Here is an 8,262-nt window from a genome sequence, read left to right on the forward strand (position 1 = left end):
GAAACAAAATTAAAAGGAAAGTATAAAGCTGGGAAAATCTTTACAACCAGTGTTTCTGATAATGTTTTCATTTCTAAAATATATAAAGAATTGTGTCAAATTTATAAGAATACAAATCATTCACCAACTGATAAATGGTCAATGGATATGAAGAGACAATTTTCAGATGATGAAATTAAAGCCATTTATAGTTGCATGAAAAAACGCTGTAAATTTTGTCTAAATTGTTTAGCGAAGTGCAAATTAAAACAACTCTGAGGCCCTCCCTCTCAGATTGTCTAAGATGACAGAAAAAGATAATGATAAATGGCTGGAGGGGATGTACGAAAACTGGTACACCAATGTACTGTTGATGACGTTGTGCAACGATCCAACCATTCTGGAGCACAATCTGGAACTATGCCAAAAGGAATATAAAAGTGTGCATACCCTTTGACGTAGCAGTGCCACAACTCAGTCTCTCTCTCTGAGAAATCATAAAGGAGGGAAAAAGACCAACATGTGCAAAAATGTTTGTAAAGTTCTTTCTATGGTAACAAAAAATTGAGAAATGACGGCCATCAATTGAGAATTGGCTGAATAACTTGTGGTACATGAAGGTAATGGAATATAATTGTTGTATAAATTGATGAAAAAGATGATTATAGAAAGGCCTGGAAAGGTTTACTCGAACTAATGATGAGCAAAACAAGCAGAACCAGGAATATATGGTACACAATGACAACAACAATGTGCGATGATCAACTATGAAAGACTTGGTTCTCAGCGGTAGAGTGATCCAAGGCAATCCCAATAGACTTTGGACAGGAAATGCCATCTGAATCCTGAAAAACAACTATGAAGATTGAATCTAAATCAACACATTCTAGGTTCACTTCTTTTTTCTATTTTTTCTCTCTCTCATGGCTTTTCCCTTTTGCTCTCATTTTTGTCTTCAAACATAATTCATAAATAAATGAATTTAAAAAAATGTAAATTGTATAAGATAGAATTACTTTCAATTGATGCATTTGGAAATAAGATTTTAAAAGTATATATTCATTGCTATTGAATTATTGCTACTAGAAATTTAAATCTGTATTTGATTTTAAGTTTTAAAAATGCCTATTAAAACAAAGTTTTCTGGTAACATACCTAAAAAAGATCACATGTTTGTATCACTTAAATAGATGAAATATGTTGCTTTCTAAGATGTATATTGGGAAATATGTATAAATGCTCTATTCTTTAAAATATTGTAAGTTCTGCTGGATGTTATATATAAATATGAAATTTGGTTCAAAGTTATTTAGATATTACCTATATTGTGAATCTTAAAGTTTACAAAAATGTTTTAAAAACAAAGCTCAAGTGAAATGAGCAGGACCAGGAGATCATTATATACTTCAACAACAACACTATATGATGATCAGTTCTGATGGATGTGGCCCTCTTCAACAATGAGATGAAACAAATCGGCTCCAATAGAGCAGTAATGAACCGAACCAGCTACACCCAGGAAGAGAACTGAGGGAAATGAGAGTGAACTACTACATAGAATTCCCAATCCCTCTATTTTTGTCCACCTGCATTTTTTATTTCCTTCACAGGTTATTTGTACACTATTTCAAAGCCTGATTCTTCTTGTGCAGCAAAATAACTGTATGGACATGTGTATATATATATATATATATATATATATATATATATATATTGTATTTAACATTTACTTTAACATATTCAATATGTATGGGTCTACCTGTCATCTGGGGGAGGGGATGGGGGGAAAGAGGGGAAAATTTGAAACAAAAAGTTTTGCAACTGTCAATGCTAAAAAATGACCATGCATATATCTTGTAAATAAAAAGCTATTGTTAAAAAAAAAACAAAGATAAAGAAAAATTGATTTGCAAAAGCAATTGATAGTTTGAATGAAACACATGGTTAGAATCTCACAAGCTAAAATATTGATTTATAAAAAGACTTTTTTTAATTGGTGTATTGTGAAAATTGCAAACTTGACTGTAAATTACATCAGATTCCTGTCCATTTTTGTGATAGGCTATGTTGTGTCTATTCAGCTAACACTTCTGAAAATTGTGAAATTGCTAATTAAATTACCTGGAGTTGTTGTCATAATATTAAAACCCAAACATGATAAATAGTATTGTTGTGGATTATTATTATGCCTCAGTTTCCCTGAATGGTTCTGCCTCAGTTTTCCTGGTAGAACCTCCCTTCCCCCATTCCTTGCCATTAGGATTGAGATAATTAGGGCTGTGGAGCTCTGGCCACTTGGCCATTCCAAAGAACCATAAAACTCCAGGTGGCTTATTTCAAACCCCTGGTTATTGTTTATCTCAGACTTCCTGTCTCCTGCTTGACCATCTTCTTTACCTCCAACCTGTCAGAATTAAAAAGTTATGGTCTTTCCTAGAATTTTTACTCATCAGTGTTCCGCTCCCCCTTGGTTTTGTTTCCCTGATTGTTGGAGTCCTATAAAAGTCTCTGGAATTGCTTGTGGCTGGATGCTTTGACACAAGAGTCCCATCCAAGCAAACTAATATGGCTCACCAAGCTTCTCCACTATTAAATTATTAAAAACATCTAATCTCTGTCTTGCCTCAGTTTATCCAGCATTACATTTCGAGAGGCCCCCATGAGATATGAGATCTGAGAGCAAGATTAGAGATTAGAGAACAGGTCTCTGGGGGAAGCCTTCTACTGGTTGGATGTGGACTCTTTTAGGGAAGCTCTTCCAGAATCCCCTGGAGAGAGCAGTTCTGGCAGTAGCAAGAGTTCACCAAGGACATCTCTATTTTGGCCGCAGTGGAGAATCTGTTTTGAAATCCCTGCAGGATAAGTTTTCTGCCTGGTCTGATTGCTAGCAAACTTTGTCCCTAGAAAAAGTTAGGTTGATGAGCCATACAACTCTGGGAAGTATCAGTAGTACACATATCAGTAGTACGCATACCGGCACGTTCTGCTCAGTAATTCAGACCCTTTCTGTGGCAGTGTTCCTTAGCCAGTCTGTTCTTCTGGGTAGGGACAGGAGGAGCAATTTCAGGTCTCACCTTTCCCTCCCTACTTGGAGTCTGTGCCAGCTGTACAGAGCCTCTCCTAGATGGGCTAGCACAAACTGCCTTGAGCACTGTTGCCTCCAAGCAGATTCTGAGTTAAGTGCACAAATGATTGTAAACCTAACTCTCAGTGAATTGTCCATCTCAGCCTGGATTCCCTCGCTGAGATGGTGCTCTGGAACTGCAGAGAACCTGACAAGCTCACAACAGGGAGGCCTCTGTGCCACCCTAAATGAGGAATGCTGTTAAAATCTCTGGGGTTATCAGGGAGAGCTCTGCCTTCACCATAGGTCCTTGCACCTTTTCTAATTTTATTTTGACTTATCTGCTCAATGTAGGGTCTGTCAAAATCATGGTGCTGACATCCTCCAAAATAATTCAGTGATCAAAACATGCACTTGAGAGAGTATGGAATGTTATGCCTCAGTTTCCCTGGATTGTTCTGCCTGTTTCCCTGCCTTGGTCTCCCTGGTGGAAACCCCTCCTTTTCCCGGTCATTAGGACTGAGATAATGAGAGTTGTGGAGCTCTGGCATTCCAAAGAGGCATAAAATTCCAAATGGCTTATCTTAAACTCCTGGTTATCTTCTGTCTCAGACTTCCTGTCTTCACCCCCACCCTGTCAGAATTAAAGAGTTCGGATCCTTCCTAGAATTTCCATTCACCCAGTGCTCTGCCCCTTTGCCTTTGTTTCCCTGATTACTGGAGTCCTATAAAAGACTCTGGAATTACTCACTCCTGGCTGGGTGCTTTGAGACAAGAGTCCCATCCAAGATGGCTGGCATGGCTAGCCCAACTTCTCCACTATTAAATTATTAAAACCTCTAATCTCTGTCTTGCCTCAATTTCTCTAGCCATTACATTATGCTGGGCAAAAAGAAAGGAGTGGGATGGTGGGCACAGACACAAGAAGGAGCAGGATGGTGGGTTGGCACCAACTGCTGTGGGCTGAGTTCCCAAAAGTAATGTGGATTAAGTAGTTACCAGATGATGATAGGTACCAAAATTGGGGCTCAGTTGTATGAAGAATTTACCTTGGCCATTCTCTTTGATAAAAGCTAGTTTTTTTAGGGAAAAGTTGCAGACAAAATGGAGGGGCGCATCCGATACCAGGGGTGGTATATATGAAATAGAGTAGGAGAGCATAGAAAGGGGTTTTTGATCATTATGAATGAGGATAGGGAAAGTCCCTTCCTTAGAGGAACTTGCATTTGCCAAGAGAAAGGAAACAACCCATGAAGTTGGCAAGCCATTATATACTGACTGGCTAAATCCTGAGGGGATTTTGAACCCCAATAGAGTAAACTAGCTATAAGGAGGAGAAGTTGGATTGGGAAGCATAGTGGAGTTGGGAGAGATACCATGTGGCATAGGAGAAGGGGAAGAGGAAGGGGAAAGACATTAGGAGGCAGAGTACTTTAACACTCTTGGACTGACTTTGGAAGGTAGTAGCCATGGGATGCTCCATAAGTAGATTTTATAAACAAATTTCATCTTTGTTATTTGGGTGGAGTTGGCTTAGTCCTGAAACCCATTGAATTCAATTCAAATTCCAGCTCCAAGCTGAAACTTTAGCCTACTTGGGACTCCACCCAGGAGCCCCCTTATGCTTATAGCCAAAGTCCCCTATTTTAAAAGAGCCAAACTAAAACCCTCCCTTTGCAGAGGTTCCAAACAGGCCAGCTGTATTATGCTTGGCACTCCAAGGAGCTTCTGCCCACTGGAATACTCTTTTCCAGTGTCCTCTTCTCTTTATCCTCACCTATTTCCTTAACCAGACTTTAACCTTAATTCCATTCCCATAATAAATCTCTTTTATCAATCTAGGTTTTCAGGTCTGTAAATTCCTTTACAGAGAACTGTGCCACCAGAAGAGAGTTCCCCAAAACTCCCTATCCTTGCGCCAAATCCTGAGGAGTTGCAGGGGAGCCAAACCCATCCATTTTGATTCCCTGAACCCCGAACCTGTCACTAGACCTCATTTAACTCCCTGACCACCAGAAACCCTAATTTCATTTGGGTTCCCCAAATCTAAACTTCATCACTCTCCAACCTGCTTTGCCTGGGAATTGAGTGGGCACCTGTGCACTGATCCAATTGGCTATCCCTTTTGCTTTGACATTCGATGAAGGAAGAAATACTGAATCAGGAAGAATGAAATCAAGGGCCATAACTGAGGAATTCAAGGCTAGAAATCTAATTAGGTTTGGGATCATTCCTACTTTGGTGAGTAAATAATACTGGAGAAGTTCCATCTACCTGGAGGACTGAGCTGGGGGACCTACATTTGCTCTGCTCTTTCCTTTTCTCCTGGCAGCTACAAAGCTGGAAAGAATTTCTTTGAGGTTGGCATTAGAAAATATTTCTGTGCAAGCCCTTTTATCTAGGAAGCAATTGGGCATTTAACTCATTTCTTAAACCCCACACCCATAGATCTGCTTTAGTCTTCCATTTTAGGCTGAGGAAGTTAGAAAGAGCAAGATTTGCTTTTGGTTTCATTTTCTCTTGTCCCTCCCACCCTTTCTTTCCTTACTCAAAATCAGAGAAGCTTTTTGAAAAACAACAGAAAGAAGAGAGGAGAGAAGAAGAGAAAAGAAGAGAGGAGCTGGGAGAAAGAAAAAGAGGAAATTTTGGGAGAGTTTGGCTTGGAGCCTCGTGACATAGGTAAGTGTAATTAGTAAGTTTTCTCTTACCTTTTCTGTAGCTGTTTTCCTTGGTAAAAGTGGAGATGAAACGATGTGTGTGCAGACAGGGAATGCAATGACCGGATTTCTTGAGTGACTTAGAAGTGTAGAATCAGTGATTCTCAGCCTAGTGGAGGGGAAACCACACTAGATCTGGCTTTCAAGGTGGCAGAGCCTGGTCCTCTGTCACTTAGGAAATCTTAGGGAAAATGGCCTTTGTTTTTGCTGGGAGATGGAAGATCTGTAAAGTTTGCCAGCATCCTGGAGTCTACATCAGCTGGGAAGAGAACTGCCCACAATCAGGGGAGGTGAATTCCCAGAATACTCCAGATGTGATGTAGCTGTCAGCCAGGATATAAATGTAGACAGAGTGCTAGTATATCCTCACTCCCAGTTCTGTGTGCGTGACTCCCAGGAGAGCCCTGTTCCTTCATAAGTGGTGGTTGGGGTATGAACAGCAGCAATGGTCCTTCTGCTAGTCTCCTTGGGCTCTATGGGCTCCCTGCTGTTCAGTGGGAGAATGCTGGGAGGATTGCCAGGGCTTGGTTCCTAACAAAAGATTAGCCTTCACATGGGGAAATTACTAGCAGGAGTTGTTTTCAATTGTTCATTCATGTCTGATTCTTCCTGATCCCATAGGCCCATATCTGTAGAGTTTTCCTAGCAAAGATACCATAGTACTCTGTCATTTGCTTGTTCAGTTGATAATCTATTCTCAGCCTGTGCTCACCAGCTCAAGACAGTGATCCAGGAGGCAAAGAACAGATTGAGCAAATTCGTTAGGGGCCGTCCAAACTAAACCTTTTTAAAAATGAGCACGGAAAGCAGGAAGAGAAATAACACTAGACTGCATCTGAATTACCTTTAAAGAGGTGTTACCTTATTTAAGCCACACAGGGACCCAGTGAAGCCACACTTTGCTATTATGCCCAGTGCACAGATAAGGAACCTGATGTGAAGAAATAATAAGTTCTTGATGACTCATGGGGATGTGTAGCTGACAGGATACAAGTCCAGATGCTCCCGATTGCAGACCCAATGCTATAACCACCTTGCCTTATGGCCTCAATAAGCTCCATGTTAAGGGATGGCACATCTCGTCCCTTTTCCTTGTGTTTTCCTGACCCAGAACATTTAGGTATTGGGCATTTCATATTGAAAAGAAATGAGAAAAGTCTCCTTGCGTTGCCCCACATCATCTAGTGGGAACCATATTATGTGAGCTCAGAGTAGATGCAGAGGCAGCCTGCCCTCCATGTTTAACATGGTAAAGGAAACCATGGTCCAAGCTCTGGGAAGTTCCCAAGAGTAAAGATCCATAAACTATCTACATTGGACCAGAAAGCCAGGGGAAACATCTACAAACCAGGCAAAAGGAATATTGCCTGGAAGTCAGATAGGGAAAGTGACTGTCCCCACTCCTGGCTTCATATCTTGGCTTCCAAAAATGACAATAAAGTGCTTTACTGATCTACAAGTTTCACAAGGGTTGGGTTCAACTGGGCTTCTGGGCCTAGGCCCTCCCTTACTTGGAGGGACTGAGAATAGCCAGTATCTCACTCATTATCTGAGCAGTCACTGAGGGGCAGGTTCTAGATTCCTTTTATCAATTTAGAATTTGGGGTTCTTGTTCACTATGTGGAAAAGAAGTGACTTCCACTAATGATTTTCTTTAATGTGGAGCTCAAGTTTCCTTGGTGTAATAATATCCTAGGGATGAAATGCTACTATCACTGCAGCCTCAACAGTTCTGCAATTTATAGTCAGTCTTACAAAGATCGGTGGCTCATTGGCAGGTTATGTGACATACCTAGAGTTAGACAGCCAGGCCATGTCAGAGATATTATTAATCTATGGCTTCTCAATCCCCCAAACAATTCTTTCCACTCTACCATGATCCCAGTGATCAGTACCATGCTACCATCAAACCGAGGAGCTCTGTGGTGTCCATAAATTCAGAGGACAAAACAGGAGGCAGGAAGTAGAAAATGAAGGAGTAATCAGACACCTCAGGATGGGGTACGAGTAGGAAAGGATGGATCGAAATCAACCTAAAGTCACTCAGGCAACTCTAAAAAGGAAGAAGTATGAAGCACTAATAAAACGCTATTTATAATCAAAGTATTGCCCAAGATCATCCATATCTCACATCAACTCACGGCCATGAACATTGTGGACTTGGATCCACATAATGCAAAGAGATATGATTATTTCCCCAGGTGGAAACTTCCAGCATGGGACTTTCAAAGATTAGAAATAGTTTTCCTTGGAGCTTAGGAATGCTCTAAGGATCAAGAATAAAGACTTGGTCAAGACAGCTCAGTGAGGCAAGGGATAGAGTGCTGGACCAGCAATCAGGAAGGCATGTGTTTAAATTCAGAAAGGTTCTGCCTCAGTTTCTTCATCTGTAAGAATGGACATACTCATTGTACTTACCTCCCAGGCTTGTCATGGGGATAACATTTATAAAAAGCTTTATATCTCTCAAAACAATACAAAGAGATTATTATGATCAGCATT

The sequence above is a fragment of the Sarcophilus harrisii genome, chromosome 4 (genome assembly GCF_902635505.1).
Source record: "Sarcophilus harrisii chromosome 4, mSarHar1.11, whole genome shotgun sequence".
Taxonomy (NCBI): Eukaryota; Metazoa; Chordata; class Mammalia; order Dasyuromorphia; family Dasyuridae; genus Sarcophilus; species Sarcophilus harrisii.